Below are 20643 nucleotides of genomic sequence, written 5' to 3' on the forward strand. Positions count from 1 at the left end.
AAAAAAAAAGGAAAAATACCTTGACCACTAGCCCACTAGCTTTCACACACATAGCATAATTATTTTCTGCAGCTATGTAGACAGACATCTGCAAGCACGCATTGAGACAGAAAAAAATGGCCATGTTTTATCATTTGATAAAAGCTGAATGCAATACCTCTCATAAAAGTACTGCCTGTGAAAATATTAAAATACCTTTTAAATGAAAAACAGAGTTCATGAAGTCTCTTATTCAGATCTGTCCAAGCCAACATCTTATCTTCCCCCCATTAAAGAGCTGTGGGCCATCTGTCCCATCTAAGCTACCAGCTGGTATGATCTCCAGAAATATCTCCTCAATTGTAGGTACTAATTAGGTTTTTCCATATGAACACATTGGAGGTTAACTATTTACAAATACGAATTTTTAAATTCCATTTCATCTTGCGGTAAGTGACTAGATTTTGATATTCACGTTTTTGAAGGTGAGATTCTTCCTCGGGAGGTTGACCTGTTTCTTTACTGCTGGTGGGAACCATGGCATGCTTTTGCTCTCATCCAAAATCAAACTTAGAATTATGGTCTCATTTGAAAAAAAGCAATTGTTATCAGAAACCAACTGTGGGTCCTGAAGGAGTCACACAAAAATCACCAGATAAATGGACACTACCAAATGAACCCCAATGTAATGTGTATGACCATGCCCTACAAAACAACCATAGGGCAATTAACTGCTTCCAGCCAGTATTGAACACAACTCTGAATACCCATGGACACTTAATCAAGGCTTAAGAATTCCACACCTAAGGGGCGCCTGGGTGGCTCAGTCGTTAAGCGTCTGCCTTCGGCTCAGGGCGTGATCCCAGCATTCTGGGATCGAGCCCCACATCAGGCTCCTCCACTGGGAGCCTACTTCTCCCTCTCCCACTCCCCCTGCTTGTGTTCCCTCTTTTGCTGGCTGTCTCTCTCTCTATCAAATAAATAAATAAAATCTTTAGGAGAAAAAAAAAAAGAGTTCCACACCTAAGTTATAACACAACTCATCTTGGTAAGGGAAATAGTCAAAAAAAGGAAGAAGAAATTAGGACACTGAAAAGCTGAAAGAACCACCCCTCTCTCACCAAATAAAATGTCTTAAAAAAAAAAAAAGGCTTAGGATGAAGAGAACATTCAAAAGCCAAGTCAAAGAGCTTTAGACTTTTCGTAAGTCTTTAGATTCACTAGTCACATCTCCTCCATGACACCCTCCTCTACCCTATCTCCCAATACACAGTCCCTCCCTTGCTCTCCCCTTAACCTTTAACCAGAAAGACTCTCACAATTTTCTCATCCACCTACTATCCTCTCAATACGATTTCTTGCAAGGACCTGCGTCTGCCCATCTGCTTTCTATGTATTGTCTCTTTAACTCTTACTTATCTCCAAGTTTCAATTAGGGAAAGCTCTGTGCCTAACTCCCAGATTTCAGCTTTGTCACTACCAGCCTGACTTTGGGAAATTTGCTTGACCTGGTCACCTTCAGTTTCCTTATCAGTAAATTGAGGATGATGACATGGCATTTAACCTTAGAAAGCTGTTGCGAGAATGAATTAATTAATGCATGTAAAGCTCTTAGAAAAATGTCTCACAGTAAGTATTTGATAAATGTTGGCTATTATTATTACTACTATGATGATGATGATGATGATACCCATGTCTCCAATGATGACTCTTTGTTCTCCTCTCCTGTTGGTTACTCTGATCTTCATGCCTTTCATTCCAATTCCACATGTTAACAGCCTGGCCCACCCTTCCAGGCTCAGGACCACTGCTGCTTCCTCCACCATCTGTCCCTCCGTTTCTTAGAATAGCACTCTTCGGAAACCTCTAGTGGTTTACCCAAAACTCTGCCATGTGCTTCTCACTTTCTACATTAAATTCCTGAGATTCATATGTACGTCTTATCATATTTATATGTCTGTGCATTCCTGGAGAGCAGGTTCAATGTATTTCCCCCTGGCCTGCCCTAATTGAGGACCCACGATAAGCACATAACAGATCTGAGGTCAGTCCAGTAGCCACTACCTACATGCAGCTTTTACATTTTAAATTCATTAAATAAAATTAATAATTTAGTTCTTCAGTCACATTAGCCAAATTCTAAATATTCAGTAACCACATGTGAGAACTGGCTTCCATACTGGACAGCACAGATAAAGAACATTCCTGTCATCACAGAAATTTCTACTGGTCACTGTGGCAATAGAGAGTATTTGAATAAATACCTGTTTTATGATTTTTAGAGTCCCTCTGGATTTTCTAATTCTTTTCCCCCTAAGTTTCTATTTAAATTTCAGCCAGCCAACACACAGTGCAATATCTATTTCAAGTGTAAAACACAGTGACCCAACACCCCCCACACAACACCCAGCACTCACCACCACAAGTGTAGCCCTCAATCCTCATTGCCCATCCAACCCATCCCCCCACCCATCTCCCCTCCAGCAAGCACCAGTCTACTCTCCACAGTCAAGAGTCCATCTTTTCGTCTGCTTCCTCTCCCTATGCTCATTTGCTTTGCCCCCCAAGCCCTACATGAATAAGAGCACATGGCATTCGTCCCCCCTCTGACTTATTTCACTTAGTATAATACTCTCTGGTTCCAACCACATCATTGCAAATGGCAAGATTTCAAAATAAAAAGCTTCTGCACAGCAAAGGAAGCAATCAACAAAACTAAAAGGCAACCTATGGAATGGGAGAAGATATTTGCAAACATATCAGATAAAGGGTTAGTATCCAAAATATATAAAGAACTTATAAAACTCAGCACCCAAAAAGCAAATAATCCAATTAAAAAACGGGCATAAGACATAAATAGACATTTTTCCAAAGAAGACCTACAGATGGCCAACAGACATGGAAAGATGCTGAATATCACTTATCATCTCAAAGTTCACTGACATTCCAGTGGGTTTCGATGATCATTAAAGGTTTTCCTTCTTTAATCTAAATTTGGGTCATGCTCATAGAGCTGCTTGTATGCAAGCAAACCCATCAGAAAACAGCAGATCTCCACATTATGGGGCCATTCTACTTTGAAACCCTCAGGTTGCAAAATCATTGTCACTGTTAAGAAATGTCATGCAACTGGTAAGGGACCATCAGGTATATTCATTGTAAGAAAGGACACTGAAATTTATTTTCAGCTATGTTATGTAATTCACTCTAAAGACCACGTTGCTACTTGAGGAAAAGACAGTCTTAATTTGCAACAACTAATCATAAAATGTAGGTGTCAACGTTAGCTATTGTTAGTTTGGGAAAACTTGCTGTTCTTTCATTTCTATGTAGCGGGTGCTCAGAAATCCAGGTGGGTAACCAGGCCTTCTGGCACTGATCTTGTGTGTCCTGACCCACCTGTGAAGCATGAGTTTAAAGTCAATACTGTTGAAGACCCCTATCCGTTCTAATCTCTGATTCTAAATAAGACGTAAACATCATCCTGAAGGGGTCGCTGTGCCCTGAATAATTCCCGTGAACTATACTTTTAAGATCACTGAATTTCTCATCAGGTAATATTAAAAATGATACCTTTTCTTGGAGAAAAGGAAGTCAGAGTCATTCTATTTAAAAAGAAATAAAACTTACTTTAAAATTTTACCTACAGTTGAAATTGTGCAGGAAGATTTTTAAATAGTGGATGGAATTTTATTTTATTTTCGATTTTAAAATTTTTCAGAAAAATTTTAAAAACATGAGAATAAGCATTCAAAAATGTTATAACTGTCTGAATAAACCCTTCAATGTAGAGTGGAATATGTGGTTATATAAATGGAAATGAATTCATTTCAGAATTCCTTGTGAATAACCATAGCCTCACTATTAACTGGGACATAACAGGTGTTCAAAAATGATGAGGTACATAAATGAATGAGTGCACGGATCCTTGAAGTGTCAGCAGTTGCCCATGATGCTTCATATTACAAGTAAACTTATTTAAAATATTTAAGTTAAAATGTTTTAACCTTATTTATTAAACCTCTTACTTTAGAATGTCACAATAGGAGAATTTTACTTAAGTAAGGAAGATTGATCTTTCCCACTTGGACTCCGTGTTTCTTCTTAGCTAACAAATTAGAAAAGCACTTAATAAACTTTCTCAATCCACATCATTACAGTGACTTTCCTGAAAGGAAGCACATTGCACTTTTGCATCTGAAAATAAAAAGTAGCTTAGATGCAGCTCCGAAGCTAATGATTACAAAATGAAACATAAGGGAAAAGAAGATGTCCCCAACTTATTCTGGAAGCAAAATCTACAATCAGTGAGATAAAGTGGGCATTGACTTTGCATCAGGATTATAAATGAATTCTTCAGGATCTCTACCAGCCAGCTGAGCATATAATTTACCCAGAGACATACAGGATATTATCTTCACAGGACCTAAGACAGAATATTTTCAATTTTCATCATGCTTTCAGAAAATGAAATGGCAAATAGACTGAGACTCTTTCATAAGATGAAAATAAAACTGTTTAATCAGTCAGTCTCCAGAGGCAGATCCGTTCTCCAGAAGTCTTCTTGCGATTTCCTTGAAGTGGTTGCAAGAAAAGGGGTTTCTTTCCTCTGGGGTTTTATTAAAGACAAATCCAGAGTCCCGACCTGATAATCAAACAAGCAAATACAGCTGCAGGGTACTCAACTCAATGTGTCACCCAGGACTCTTTTGATAATATTATTCAAAAACAAATGTTTTTACACATAAATCTGTGTCTCGCTATTTTCTAACTGCACACACATCTTATGTTTTGCCCCATGGTAAACTGTTAGTTTTCATGGTGCTCCAATGAGCAGATTATAAATGCAAGATTATTTTCCTAGTAGATGGTTTATCTATATTTAAGCAATATAAATCAAATATACAAGGTAAAATATAAGGTTAGTACTAGTGCAAAATACTTTATTAAAATATTTTCCAATTGTTTTCATATAAATAAGATATTTGGCCAAAGAGTTAGAGCTTAAATGTAACTTTCCTGATCCGTTATTATTATTTTGTTGTCTTTCTTTTTTATTTAAATTCAATGATTTATTATTTAGAAATAGCACATATATCCCCTGGAAAAAAAATCTGTAATTTGCTTTTTCCCTTTTGCAGCTGCTCTATTTTTCTTAAATCCATAACATTCAAAATCAGTGGGAAAGATTTCTTTAGACAAATATTTCATACAGATGCTGACTTTGTGGAAGGTGTGTTATCAATTGTAACAACTTTTTGCATTTCTTTAATATACACATTATTTATTTCGTATTATTTACATCTATTTACATGAAAGAAAATTCATCACATGAATAAACAGGAATTAAACTTACCAGAGTTTAACTTGAGCTTTGCTAGATGTTGATGAAAACTATGTATTATATGATTTAATTATTTCAGATAAAATCATGAATTTCAAAGGAATGAAAGCTTTCAGCAGACTGCCTCATACTCTCATCCAGACATAAGAATGCACACCATTTCTATTCTGTCTTCAGAAGATATGATCCTTCTAGATCTTGTAGATCACAATACAGTGGTAAGTTTAAAAAAAAAAGATCTTGGACTCCACCTCAAATACACTGGATCAGAACAGAGTAGGGGAAGGATGTTAGAATCTGAACATCGATGGGCATATAAGATATTCCCTACACATATCAAGATGTGAGAATTACCACTTAGCTGGTCATTAAGATTAAAAACTTAGAAAAGCACTCAATCAGGGATTCAATTTTAAAATGTCTTCTCTTTGTCAAGGGAGCCTGGGTAGCTCAGTTGGTTAAGTATCTGACTCTTGATATCAGCTCAGGTGTTGACCTCAGGGCTGTGAGGTCAGGCTGGGTGTGGAATCTACTTAATAAATTAAATTACTAAATTAAAAAAATAAAATAAAATGTCTTCTCTCTGTGAGATTTTGATCCTAAAAATAATTTTTAGGAACTCCTTCCAGTAAATCACAAGAAATTGACCCCTGATTCCTCCCATTCCGATATGTATACCTCTCCACAATGTGACTTTGCAGCTCCTCCCATTAAAAGGTGGAACATGTAACTTTACTTCTTAGTAAATGGTCTTGGCCACGTGACCTACTTCAGCCTATAAGAGATTAGCAAATGTGACAGAAGCAGAGATTTGGTAAGTGTTTGGGCAATGGGGTTTGCCCTGTCTAGCTGCTACCGTGTGAAGGAATGTGGGTAACCTGCGAGATGCCAGAGACATACAGCATGGTTGCCTCTTTCATGGCAGCCAACAGTCAGACACAGGAAGCAAGCCGTCCATACTGACCTGGCCCTAACCATCTGCCCGCTGACTCCAAGTGTGCAAGTGAGCCCGGGAGACACCTGGAAAAGAACTGTCCAGCTGTGCTCAGCCTGAATTGCCAACCCTTGGTATTTCAAGGAAATAAATGATCATTGTTTTAAGCCACCAATATTGTGGGTGGTTTTCTAGGCAGCAAAAGCTAACTGATACAGCCCTTCTCACAAAAAGGAAAACTAATAGAAGATGAAGTTTTTGGAGTCAGTTTTGGTAGCGGTCAAACTTTACCACACTCTTGTATTATTTCACATTTTTCTCATTTCAGGACTTGACATATATGGTAAACATATTCATATTAGGTTAATTGAATTCCAGAAGTTTCTTCCTACCTAATAAGTGCAACTCAGAGATGTAACCCATTCAGGAAGAACAACCATAAAGTGAACAAAATATTTTCTAGAAATAAACATTAAACAAACCCATGCGACCGGAAAAACCAGCTGTGACATTTAGTTTTGACTTTTATAAAGAAGCTTTTACTGAAATTCTAAGTTTATCGTGGTCACTGCTTCCTTCCTCACACGCTGCTCTTATTCCCAAAAAAGGTATTTGTAGAGGATGAAGTGATTTATACTGAACATGGTATTTCTCATCACAATGTTTAAGATGTCTTGAAAATCCTATCATTGGACTGTTTTTACACAAAACTTTCTTTATTATACTTTTGATAGTTAGCATGATTCTCATGAGATTGAAGATAATGATCAAAGGATGTCCATATGCTTTCAATACTGTCAGGGACCATAAAATACTACATATGATTAGAAGAACAACATTATATTGAGGAGTACCTACTGTGTGCCAGACATATGGTTAAGCATCAGGGATACTACATTTTAGCAGTGTTAATAAGTTCTGTGGAGAAAACAAAAGAGGACAATGTGAAAGATCATGGCAGATAAAATAGAATGGGGCATCAGGGACTTCTTGGGATGGTGACATATAAGATGAAACCTGAACTGAAAGAAGGAGCCAGTCATGCAAATTTTAAAGAGGGAAGATAGCAAGTTCGAAGACCTAAAGTGGGAATGAAATTGGCCTTTTTGGATTCAAAAAGATGGCTGGTGTGGCCAAAACCTGGTGAGCTAGAAGGAAGCTGCTAAGAGATAAGATTAAAATCATGTACGGTGGGTGAGGCAGAGTCCCCTTAGCCATCAGAAGTCATCCAGACCTTATCTTAAAACTCTGCGTATAGCTGAAATGTACATAAGTCATTTTTGACAGAGGAATATCGGGGATTTTGTTTGCCAACAGAACCATTTGAATTCCAAAATCCACCATAAGTATACAAGAAGCATGGACAGTTAACGGAAGTAACGCAGCAGTTACATAACTGATGACTACATGAATGAGAATCCAGGGATATCTGGAAAGGCAGAATATCTCTATAAAAGACTTACCATCCTAGTTAAAATACGCTTTAAGCGTTTCCTCAGCTCTTCCCACCCAGGTATCTTGGTCTTAGTATATTAATATATTACTAGGACAGCAACAACAACAAAAAGTACATAAAGTATATAACTAGTCAATCAAGTGTTTGTTTTGTTTTGTTTTTAATTTAGGAACTTAAGCCGAGGCACCTGGGTGGCTCAGTCAGTTGATCATCTGACTCTTGAGTTTGGCTCAGGTCCTGATCTCAGAGTCATGGGATCTGCGCTTAGTGGGGAGTCTGCTTCTCTCCCTCTTGCCCTACCCCTCCCCTCACTCACGTGAGAGCTTGCTCATTCTCTCTCTAAAATTAATAAATAAATCTTTTTTTTTTAAATAAAGAACTTATTCAAACCAGTCCAGGAGAAAAGCTATAGGATTTAATCAAAATTAAAAGAAAGCTCACTGAAATAAGTCCGTTTTAGTAAAGTAGTGTTCAAGCATATTTAAAGAGATCATGATATATGGGAAAAAAGTAAAGATAAATAAAAATAAGCAAGTCATCTAAAATCCAATGACTCTACAAAAAATGTAGTTATAAATTAGAGAAAACTTTTTGCCATAAATATAATTAATTTCTCCTAAATTAGCTATACAAATTATATCATTTACCTATGAGAACTGAGTGAATAAGTAGAAATGGTTATATTCTAGTTGAAAAGAATTTGAGACTTAGAGTAAATATTGAAAACCTAGAAATGAGGGCAGATGGAAACTTAAAAGACTTTTCCAAGTCTGCACAATAGAAATGTTTTAAAATATACAGAACTGAATAATACAAGAAATAAATACAACAGAAATGAATGTGAATAAACTGATTTGTAACGTTCCTGCTTCTTTACCTGCAATATTTTGGTAATGAAAAGGATTCCCTCACAAAGTAAACTTAAGACTATATCATAAAATAATAACCCCATTGGTCAAGAACATGAATGTATACAAGCAATAAAATGTAAAGACATAAAATAAGTTCTAGTCATGTTTAAATAGTTTACGTTAAATAGGTGCTCAATAAAATCTACATTATACTGTAAAGAAAAATGGCCCGTTTTGTTCATCTCAAATTCCTTCTTAGTAAAAATTCACAAAACTGAATTTAGCTCCTATTTTCAACTAGTAGGAAAAAAAAATAAGAAGCAACATAGGAGACTCAGGAACAATGCAAAAGAACTTGGAATTAAAAACATATTTCTTGGGGGACATGGGTGGCTCAGTCAGTTAAGTGTCTGCTTGCAGCTCAGGTCATGATCCCAGTGTGCTAAGATCAAGCCCAGTGGTAGGCTCCCCACTCATCAGGGAGTCTGCTTCTCCCTCTCCCTCTCCCTCTGCCCCCCCACCCCGATTCACGCTCTGTCTCTGAAATAAATAAAATCTTAAAAAAAAAAAAATACTTTCTGGGGAACTTAAATATCTAATGGTGTAGAAGAAACAATCATAATGCTTAAAAAAATATTTTTTAAATTTCTAACACACTAATAAGTTGAAACAAGGAAAGAATTTTAGAGAGGCCAAAAACAAAGTTCAAGCAGAAATTAATAGATAATCAAGCACCAAAGTTTGCTTTTATCCCAAAGGTTTTTTTTTTTTTTTTTTTAAGGTTTATTTATTTGAGAGAAAGAGAGCGAGCAAGCAGAGGGAGGGGCAGAGGGAGAGAGGGAATCCTGGAGCAGACTCCCCATTGAGTGCAGAGCCTGAGGCAGGGCTGATGTCAGGACCCTGAGAGACCATGACCCAAGCAGAAATCAAGAGCCGCTGCCCAACTGACTGAGCCACCCAGGCGCCCCTATCCTGAAGGTTTCTAACAAATTCCAGAGAACCTGCTTTAAGATTCTTCTTTGAAAGATATCCAGAGCACAGAGGACAGGAAAACACATAAATATAGAACCACAAAGTTGAAGAAAAAATAATCTTGTTACACAAAAAAGGATAGCAAGGAAACATGCCTGTTTTGAATTTGTCACTAGGTTGAGGGAAAATAAATAAACCCTCTTGAGGATTCATAACCACAAGCTGGACCTCATATGGATTCACAGTCTAAATTTATTCTACTGTGCCGTAAAAACAAAGCAGCAAGCCAAGGATTTAATTTAAAGTGTTTCCGTTGTGGTGATGCTCCCTGATGTCTGAAATAACAAATAAAAGCTTTCTCTAGAAGAAAACTCCTCAACCCAAGCCTCAAAGAATTCCCATATATAAAGTTTTAAGTCAAATGAGCATCTCTAATTTAAGAACAAGGAAAAAGTTACAACTAATGAGAGTCAGGACAAAGAAAAAGACAGTAGATTCAAAATTCAGTAGATTCAGTATTTCACTTATTGGAACTATCTCTACAGGATATTAAATATATATACTGTTGAAAAGGAAAATATAATTGCAAATATGGCGTAGGAGAAAGAGACTCATTTTTACAAATAACTGAATATATATAAAAATCTAATAGATTTTCTATAAATAATATATAATGATTGAAATTAATATTCACAAAAATGACTGAACAGGTTAGAAGAGAATATTAGAATTGTAAACTGGGAAACAGTTTCAAAGAATTCACCCAAAATAAAGCAAAAGGGAAAAAAAAAAAGAAGAAGATATGGGAAATAAGAAAAACATTTAAGACATGCCAAGGTAGCCTAAGAAGATCAAACACACATAAATGAATTTCCAGAAGATAATAAAGAGAATGGAGAAGGAAAAATATTCAAAGCGATAACGGAAATATCTAAAGTTGTTGAAAGACATGAATCCTAAATTCTAGAAAAACTATAAACTGAAAACAATATAAATATAAAGAAACTCAGTCCCAAATACATATAGTGAACCTATAAAATACAGAAGACAATGACAAGATCTTAAAGCAGACAAAAGAAAGAAAAAAGAAAAGTCTGATCACTTAGGGCTGGATAGAAATTAGAATGAGGACTGACTTCTAAATAATAATAAAGGCAGCATGAAATAAAAATCTTCCAAATGCTGAGAAGAAAATAAAATCATATGCTCAATTCCATTGTCGAAAACTAAAACTGAATCAATGAAATATCAGACAAAGGCCAAAATAGATGGTTTACCACAAATGCAGACTAAGAATAATCATAGATATACTTAAGACTGGAGGAAAATGACACCAGATGGGAGCTTTGAAATGCAATAAGAAATGATGAGAAATGTGTTGGTTAATATTTTGGTAACTCTGCAAAAATACATATGGGAGAAAAGCAAGATGAAATGAAAATAGAGAAAAAATAGCACTGAGATTGCAAGACAGTGATGGCCAGTAACATGTCCTTAGATCCTCACATAACTAAAAAGGATGGGCACACATATTTATTAATCTTCAATGTTACAAATTAGGAATGATAGAGTTTAAAAGTAACTACTGGGAGAATGAAAATTTCCAAATAGAGGGAAGAAATTTAATTGAAAACAAGAAGAAAAATCTAATAGAAAGCAATGAAAAAAAAAAAAAAAGAAAGAAAAGGAAAAGGAAAAAGGGATTAAGAAAAATCACAAATAATATAGAAACAAATCCAAAGATGTCAGCAATCAAAATGATTAAAATGGAGAAAAGAATCCCAGCTGCTTATTATATAAGACACACCTGAAACATAACATCGAATGGTTGGAAGTAAATATTTGGGAAAAAATACGTCAAGCAAAACAAAAACAACAAAAAACTGGCAAAGTAATATTACTGGCAAACAAAATTAGCTTCAAGGATGGAAAAAAAACTGTTAGAGATAAAGAGAAGGACAATACAATAACAAAATTTTCCATTTACCAGGTACATGCATTAACTTATTAATATACCCCCATAACATATAAAGCAAAAAGAAATGTAATGACATGGTAACACCGAAAAAAATCAATGGTACCTTAGAAATTTAAAGATCAGAGAGAAATTGCTAAAGCTACAGAATATATAAACAACACAATGAACAAGCTTGCTGAAATACACATACATTGAACAACTTTACATTTCTAAGGCACTGTTGATTTTTTCAGTGTTACCAAGTAAATCTAAGAAAAGATATATGTCTTAATGGGGAAATCAAAACTTCGTTGAAAGGTAATGAAGACCTAAAAAAGGGACTTAAAACTCCATGCCCATGTACAAGGAGATTCAATAAATCTCACAGTATTTTCCAAGGAACTTAACAAACTTCTAAAACTTATCTGGGAAAAAAAAAGAGACACAAACACACTTAAGACACACTTGAAAAAGAACAAAGCAGAAAACTTGCTTGGTCATAAATCAAGCTTTCTTATGAAGGTGTATTAATTAGTATATTGTGGCACTGGCCAAGGATGGACAGAATTGTATGTGAGCCCAGAGACAGATCCAGCACTATATAGACATAGGATGGGACTTGTGGACTGGGGAAGAAAGAATAGTCCTGGAACAACTAATTATCTATGCAGGAAAAGCAAATTATAACCATCCCCCCAATCAACCCAAAACAATTTCTAGATTAATCAAATTCATAAATATGAAAGGGACATTTTTAAACTTTTAGAAAAAAATACAGAAAAATCACCTTGATCTTAAAGATTTTTTAAAAACAAAATATAAAAGTTTAAGTTATAAAAGTCAATGAGAAATTCTACTATATAAAAGTTTTAAAAGGATGAAAGACAAATAAGAGACTACAAAAGGCTCCTTACACTAATATTTGACTAATTTGACAAACTCAATAAATAATAAATGAAAAACAAACAACCCACAAAAAAAGAATAGATGATCTGAATAGGCCTGTGTCTATTAAAGAAATCGAATCAATAATTAACAACCTGCCAAAACAGAAATTACTGGGCTCAGATGGGTTCATTGAAATTCTACCAAACATTTAAGGAAGAAATTATATCAATTCTCTTTCTTTTTCAGAGGATAGAAGCAGAGAGAAAACTTCCTAACTCATTCTATGAAGCCAGCATTACTGTAATAACAAAACCAGAGAAAGACATTAAAGAAAACTACAGACCAATATCTCTCATGAACAGAGATGCAAAAATCCTCAACAAAATTGAATCTTAAAAAGTATAAAAAGAACTCTACATCACAACCAAGTGAGATCTATCCCAGGTAAGGCTGGTTCAAGATTAGAAGATCAATTAACATAATCCATCATACCAACACACTAAAAAAGAAAAAAAAAAATCACCTGATTGTATCCACAAATGCAGAAAATCATTTGGTGAAATGCAACACCCATTCAAAATAAAAACTTTTCGGTAAACCAGGAATAGAGAGAAACTTTCTCAACTTGATAAACGCTATCTACAAAAAACCCCATAGCTAACATCATACTAAATGGTGAGAAACTCAAAGCTTTCCCACTAACATCAGGCACAAGGCAAGGATGCCCTCTCTCACCCCTACTTTTTAGTATCTTACTCAAAGTCCTTGCTAATGCAATAAGTCAAGAAAAGGAAATGAAATTATCCAGATGGAAAAGAAGAAAGAAAACTGTCTGTTTGGTGATGACATAATCATTTATTTAGAAAATTCTGAAGACTCCAAACACCTGGAACTCATAAAGGATTATAGCAAAGTTGCAGAATATTAGATCAATATATGCAAATCAACTGCTTTCCTATATACCAACAGTGAACAAGCGGAATTTGAAATTAAAAACATGATACCATTTACATTAGCACTCAAAAAAAGTAAAATACTTAAATATAAATCTAATGAAATATGTACAAGATGGGGTGCCTGGGTGGCACAGTCGGTTGAGCATCTGACACTTGGTTTCAGCTCAGGTCATGATCACAGGGTCATGACATGGAGCCCCGCAATGGACAGTCTGCTTGAGATTCTCCCCCTCTTCCTCTGCCCCAACTCCTGCTCACGCACTCTCTCTCTCATTAATTAATTAATAATTAATTAATTTTTTAAAAAAGAAAAAAAGCACCATTCTGTTGAGTGATGTTGATAAGGGGGGAGGCTCAGCATGTGTGGGCATAGGGGGCATTTGGGAAATCTCTGTATCTCCTTCTCAATTCCAGTAAACCTAAAGCTGCTCTAAAAAAAAAGAAAAGAAAATCAATAGATTTTAAATGGCCTATCAAAAATAAAAAAGATGGTCATTATCTCATTAGTGATTTGAGAAGTGCAATTTAACTATGAAAAACCACTGTATAGCCACTAACCACCCCAAAAATGTGAAATTGTCCAATGGTAGATTCACAGACCACCACGTGAATTAATCCAAGTTTTCAAAGGTTATTGATGAGGGGACAGTAAAATGATAAAAAAAAAAAAAAAAAAACCTTTGGAAAACACTTCAGCATTACAAAGTTTAACATTTTCATACCCTATAATCCAGTAACTCTTCCCTAAAGAAACATTTGCACACATGCATCAGAAGGCATGTGTGAGAATGATCTCTGCAGTCTGTAATGTAAAACCGAGAAGCGAACCAAATTTCAGTGAAAAACAGAATGGATAAATGGAATGCGGTATATTCATCCCATTCGATACTCAAAATGAATGAGCCACAGTAACAGCTTCAATATGAACTGACCTCAGAAAACATATAAACAGTCACAAAAGAATATATATAGTATACCTCAACTTTATACAGTTCAACTATACACAAAACTAAAAATTTATCGCTTATAGGTACAGGCAAAGGTAATAAAACTATAAGGAAAAACAAGGCAGAATTCAGGGAGGTAGTTACTTTTGGGGGGTACTGGATGGGAAATCACTGAGGTGCAGGCAGAGGGCCCCTAAGCCCCTAAATTACCTGCTATGTTCTACTTCTGAGCTGGAAAGTACGTACATGCGATTTCATTTGATAATCTTTAATTTACACATTTATATATGACACACTTCAAAACAAAGTTGTTTTTTTAATTACACAGAAAAACGAATACAAAAGACTCAGCTGTATTTCTTGATGACATGCCCTTTCTTCTTTAGACACCCGGGAAACTCAATTAGTGTACATCAACAGCTTTTGCCTGAAAGTAGAAAGAGTAGAAAGGAGATAATTGCCTCACCTTTATCTGTGATTCCTAAGCTATAGCCCACCGGGAAAACCTGGGGGGTCTAGTGATTCCAAGAGATGTCCTAATTTCCCACGTTTTAACCCAAGAGAACGGTGCTATGCTTCATTTTATTCTAAATCGGGTGTACATTTTCAGAAAAAAAAATATTTTGAAAAAACATCACAACACATGGCTGTTGGTAAATTTGCAGTTGACGAGATCTCTAATATCCTATTTTAACATGACATCTATTTCACACAATAAAAGGAATTGTTCCCTAAAGGAAAGGAAAGTGTTGTTATAAGGAGGAATGAGAAGTCCCTTGTCACTTTCTCATAAAAAGCAAAGGAGCTTCTTCTAGAAGCACCCAGCACATGTTTTCTGGGTTCAACTAGTTCCACAGTCTGGAAACAGCTCTGGGATATATTGATGGCCTTAATCCAGGAGCTGGATGGATTTATCTTTTCCCAAAGTATAAAGGTTTTTGGGGGAAGATTTGGAAGCGCAGACATAGGCTGTAATAAACACCAAGACGCATGGGCAAAGATACCAAACAGACCATGAATTCAACTGCCTCTCACTTTGAGATTTCCATAGGTTTCCCTTCCCTGCCACCGACCCCACCAGCTCACGGGCATAATGAAATAATTTGATACATCCATAGAAGCTGTTCATTTAAATTCGTTTAATTGAGATAGCATACAAAGCAAATTTTATAAATTGGATTTTTTTGGACCCTGAATGATCCAGAGTTGATTACCTGCCATGGCTAGTGAATAGGCTTTTCTTAGAAATTCCATCAATATTTCTATCAAAAGAATAGCTTATATTCTTTTGGGCAGCCCTGGGCCAATTATCTCCAGGCACGTTTTTCTCCCTATGCCTGTCGTTTTGTGGAATTACATTAAATTTTGTTAAAAGCACTCCATAAATAATGAATTAGGACAAAAATAATTCATTACTCACTTATATGCCATAAAATATTAAATATAAAATTTAAGGATGAAAAAGCAATTTCTAATTCACATACTTTATACCAGATAATAAGGCCTGCATCTTCTGCTATACTGTGGGAAAGGAAATATTCCACTTGATTATTTCCTTTCAGACTCCAGAGGGGAGAAAGAGGAGGAAAAATCCTTTTTATCCTCAAACCCCGGGAGCAGCAGTAACTAAGAGGAACCCATAAAGATGGCATGAAGAAAAGTCAGCAAACCAGGGTGCCAGGTCTTCTTCCACAAACCTAATTACTCTGCACTCTTGAAAGAAAAATCACTCAAATTCCTGTATTCTAGAGCTGAGGCTATGGCAGGGGTGAATAGCTAAGCCCCCCTCCTGGACTACGAATGCATGGGCTACCTGACTCTCCCACTGGAACAATGACCCGAGAGCATGGTCTCATGGAGAACCTTCTCATCTCAACCGAGTGAAATTCCTTCCTTAATGAATTTCTTCTACGTAGTCTGGTTCTCTGCAGGTCTGCCATCATTTTATGTCTACCGATATATAAAGTATGGTCACATGCCCCCTTAATGAATTCATACTGGACCCTATTTTAAGTGTTGATATCACCTAAAACAGTTTAACCATCAGTATCAAGTTCTTGGCTGAACCTCTCACTACTTCCCTTTGGCCAGTGTAAAAGATACACATTTATATTTATGGGGAGGTAAATGCAGTTTGGGGCTCTGGGTCCTTTAAGTTTAAAAAATACATATTTCTGTACTTTCTTGATGAACTACAAAATTTTCTGCCCATAATACACTCAAAGTAATGAAACAAAATTACTCTGAATATCCTATGTTCTTATTATTTATGATAGCTATATGATATTTACTGCTGTAGATGATTTTCTATGAATCCACTCCAGTAGTTCAATTACTTAAAATATAATAAGAGAAAAAGTTTTGAAGAACACAGTTGGGTTTGTTGAATTACATTAAAATTATCCTTTAGAAGGCAATATGCCTCTCACATTTTTCATGAGATACTCAGTTTCTTTGAAATTTATATTCTTTCAACATTGAGTTTCATTAAATTTAAAAGTTATGTAAATGGATAGATATTGTAGCATTTATGTTCATATGGAAAATGTAATTGAGTGAATAATACATTAAAATTAAAGTCTTAATAAATAACATTATAATGTTAGACTTCACAAGTTATTATTTAAATTAGACAATAATTTGTTTGGATTAAAGTTCATGTGATACAACCACAGTATAATAAAAACCTGAAGTTAGAGATCTCTAAATCTTCTAGAGGAATTTTTTTTTAAAGTGCCAAACAGAAATATATACAACTGAGGTAACTCGCTTCCTCCATCTTTTCTACAAACAAGAGAATACCCACACTCATGCACAAGTACATCCTTTTTGGAAAAATGTGAAACAATAGTGATCAGAGAATCAAATTAGCCATGGGACAAGAATAGCTGTAAGATAAAGAGGTGTCATGTGGGTTATCGGGCAAAGGAAGATGCCACGTCTCCATCTCAAACTGGGGGGGAAAGCCTCCTCCCTACCCTGCATCCTGCCACTCCCAGGAATTTGAAGACACCTTAGTTTCATGGTTAAGAGATTGCATCCCCAAATACTTGTGTGGCTTTTTTTAGAGGCCTCTTCTGTTATAACCATACTTCACTCCACATCATCCTTCATCATTCCAAAGAATCATGAACATAGGGTGATGCACAGCAGACTTGTAAGGCAGGTTTAGGGTAATACAGAAGGGTTAGGGTATGATAAGTACAGACAATAACTGAAAATAGATTATCAGATATGACGGGGCTAAAACTCCATTGACCATCCCCATCATGAGGAATGTAATGTGCGATGTGGCTCTCCACAGAGCCCAGCATTCCACATTAGTGGGGCTCCTCTGTTTCTTTTTTCACTGAAGACAACTGCACAAGCCACTCTCTGAATTTCCAAAGGCATTTCATTTTCTATGCACAACAATTTGCCCCTCTATATCGTGCCCTATTCTTCTAGAACATACATTTTAGGGAGGGCACGGTTGAAGGAGACTGAGAGGAGCTCAGAATTCCTGTCTCAAACCAAAGTGGCTCATTAGGGTGCACATCTGTGTTTTCTTCTGTTCAGCTTACATTCCTCCTCATAATAATGGCACCTCAAGTCTGCTGTGGGGAGCTGTCTCCTCCACCTCCTCCCCCGAATATGTTAGTGGGGCTCTTAATGAAGAAGTTTGTGTTTCTCCCCCATCCCCCCCCACAGTGCCAAGGAGTGAGCGTACGACCCAAACAAGGCTCTGAAATTATACCCTCTTAATACCTTTTCACTAGAATTTGTGTCTTGAGCAGAGTGACTGAAAGACCTACAATGGCCAACCTTCATCCTTCTGATGGCATCCTGGAAACATTACACATGAATTCCTGATGCCCAGACCTTCACGGAGGCTTCGGTTCATGCTGTTTCCAAAGCCGATGTCTCAGAATGTTCTTCAATTCTGTGAGCTGCCCTGTCTTATCAATAAATTCCTTCACTGCTTATGTCATGCGTCACCAGTTTCTACTGCTTACAACCAACTCACACTGATATTACTGAGATACTATCCTAATAAAGATCCATCTGCTCTGAAATTGTTACTACCTAGTCTATGAAAGAATTATTTTTTTTAAAGATTGATTTATTTATTTGAGAGAGAAAGGGAGAGAGAGAGCGTGAGCATGGTGGGAAGGGGCAGAGGGAGAGAGAAACTCTAAGCAGACCCTGCCCTGAGTGCAGAGCTTGATCTCAAAGCCCTGAGATCATGACATGACCTAAGCCAAAACCAAGAGTTGGAAGCTCAACAGACGCACCACCAGGTGCCCTGGGAAAGGTAATTTTAAACTACCTTTTATTTGCCTTCTAAACACTTACTTCAAAATTCTTTAAAAAACTACAAAAATTATTTTTTCTGCTGAAGCTATCCTTGAAAACTTTTAGGAAGAGCTCTAAAGTATGTTCTTTCTTTAATTCTTATAATGCTCATGAGCTAAAGCAGTGATCCTCAGCATTTTATAGTTGGGCCATTCTATCACTTTACTTTCTTAGGCAATTGCTTTTAAAACGGTCCATACAGACCACTTAATCCAAACTCCGGCAACTCAAAAGAAATTCTTTTCATACTGTTCCTAATAGATGGCAAATTGGTCTCTTTTGAAACACTCGTTAATTTCTTTGATCAACCCATTCCATTTTAATGGGACCTTAGAACATTATTCCTTATGTTGAGACAGAATTTGATTTGCCATTTTCTTCCCCCTCCCCATATCTCCTTTCCACTTCATACTCACCCAGAAATTTCTGCCTAAAGATTCTATTTCTACATGAGCAATGACTTCCATCTGCCTATCGTCAATGATTTCAAGATGGCTATCCAATTTTATGGAACATATCCTTGTGTTCGTAAAAGTATTCCATGCATATGACTGAAACATATGAAATCTATAGGTAAAATGGTTGTTTTAAAAGTTTCTTAAGAGTCCTTAAAATAAATGGTATCCACACTGTCAAAAATCTACAACTAAGATTTTTTTAAAATAAGCTCTGAGATAAATAGGGATTGATTGTATATAAAGGGTTACAGTTGTTCCTTTTTTAAAAGAGTCTATTTCTTAGTGTTCTAAGATTATCTATAAACAAAGGATTGTTATAACTTCTGGCTGTCGAAAAAAGCTATTTCTTTTACTCAGCAGTAAATTAAAGACGGCTTCTTTCAGCAGCAAAATCTGTGTTGTTAGAGACTACAGGAACTTTCCTCCTCAGGAATCCCTCTCTCAAAAGTTGATAGCAATTACAAGAAACCACATACCTTGGAAGAAGCTGTGTAAGCTGGGGAAAAAAAAAAAAAGCTCTGAAACTTGCTGGGATAAATTATTCATCAATAAAGTGAGTTATCTGATAATTCAAACCCTCCAAATAATTCTCCATGCCTTGATAACTTCCAAAAGATAGCTAAGAATTTCTAAAATGTCTACTATGTATGTCCTCTGACAAGATGTTGCTCATATGTTATCTCATTACAAATCTGACCTGCATTTTAAAAGTACAAATACTTCTATACTGTATTTTTGGAGCCCCACGGAGATGCTTTTACTTTTTCTGAACATTCTAGGTTGCAAATTCCATCTGGTATTTGCATCTGATACAAATTTCTGACAAGTAATATTTGCCCTTTAATAGAACTCATTACTCCATGTATAACTCTCCCTTAATATTAATATCATACAATGGTTTCAAGTACAGGGTTAAAAGTCAAAAGTTTAGGTTTCCAACCAGGTTCTGCCATTTCTATTCCTCTCTATACCCCAATTTTCTCACCTATAAGTGAAGATAGTCATTGTCATATGGGACAGAAGCAGGAAAATGTTTATCCTTAGCCCAGAAGGCTGACCTAAAGCCTGCATAGTTTTGCTAAGGATTGAATACATGCTGGTGGCTACATTTTTTGAGTCTCATGACTGCCTGTGTATATATACCACAGATAGTTAATATTGAACTGAATAAAATGCACTAGAGGAATTTTGCAAAAGTAGTTTTACTAGTAGAAATTCAAAGAAATTTGAAGAAACTTTGTAATCTGATACTCCCAGCGTGCCCCCTTCCCTTTGATGACTAAATTTGTAACCACCAGCCTCGCACAGCAAAAAGTGCAGTTCTTTCTGCCCATGTGTCCTGTCCCCATGCTATGCTACTTAAATAAACTTACTAAATTGTACTACTAAGGTCTCAAGAATTTTTTCTTGACCATTGTGCTGGATGACCCCACACCAACTGTACCATATTTATAGGCGTATAGCGTTAGTTGCGAAGTATTCACGATGGTCCTTGGCACATAAAGAGTGCAATGTAAAAATTAGTGTTTCATAGCCTTGTCCCAGTATTAAGGGATTTTTTTTAAT

The sequence above is a fragment of the Ursus arctos genome, unplaced genomic scaffold (genome assembly GCF_023065955.2).
Source record: "Ursus arctos isolate Adak ecotype North America unplaced genomic scaffold, UrsArc2.0 scaffold_9, whole genome shotgun sequence".
In the NCBI taxonomy this organism is placed as follows: Eukaryota; Metazoa; Chordata; class Mammalia; order Carnivora; family Ursidae; genus Ursus; species Ursus arctos.